The sequence below is a fragment of the Berghia stephanieae genome, chromosome 5 (assembly GCF_034508935.2).
Source record: "Berghia stephanieae isolate SIO BIC M18660-M18661 chromosome 5, UCSD_Bste_1.3, whole genome shotgun sequence".
NCBI lineage: Eukaryota > Metazoa > Mollusca > Gastropoda > Nudibranchia > Aeolidiidae > Berghia > Berghia stephanieae.
In genome coordinates, this window is record NC_088364.1 from 65,390,500 (window position 1) to 65,390,961 (window position 462).

A 462-nucleotide genomic window follows, 5' to 3' on the forward strand; every position below is an offset into this window, starting at 1 on the left:
CTATATTTGAAACTGTGTTAAAGTAAACAATTCAGGAATTGATATCTTGAGTGAATATATATATATATATATATATATATATATATATATATATATATATATATATAATATATATATATATATATATATATATATATATATATATATATTATATATATTTGTTAACACCATATTTGTTTAAAATCAAAAGTTTGTTTTGTTTTAAATTTTTTGGTTAACATTTTTTAACGCTTTTTAGATTTTAATCAAAAATAAATCCATTATCATTCATTTATCGTTTAGAATTTTGAAAATTCAAAGATAAATGAGTTATTATTGGTTTATGCTTTGCATGTTTTAAAAAATCAAAGATATATTAGTTATTATTGGTTTATGCTTTGCATGTTTTAAAATTCAAAGATATCCAATCTGCTTTTAGTTTTGTAATAAATGAAAATGAAATAATTAAATAAAAGATTTCAC

The 462-nt window shown here is 16.2% G+C and overlaps 1 protein-coding gene across 1 annotated transcript in view; it reads left to right on the forward strand.

Annotated features, from left to right (window-relative positions):
* Positions 1-66, forward strand: part of LOC144973421 (UBX domain-containing protein 8-like) — a 9,425-nt gene extending 9,359 nt beyond the window's left edge. Inside the window, exon 7 of the mRNA XM_078915861.1 lies at positions 1-66. This exon is cut by the window's left edge and continues 1,374 nt beyond it. The gene's annotated coding sequence lies outside the window, so the exon portion shown is untranslated.
* The last annotated feature ends 396 nt before the right edge of the window (positions 67-462 follow it).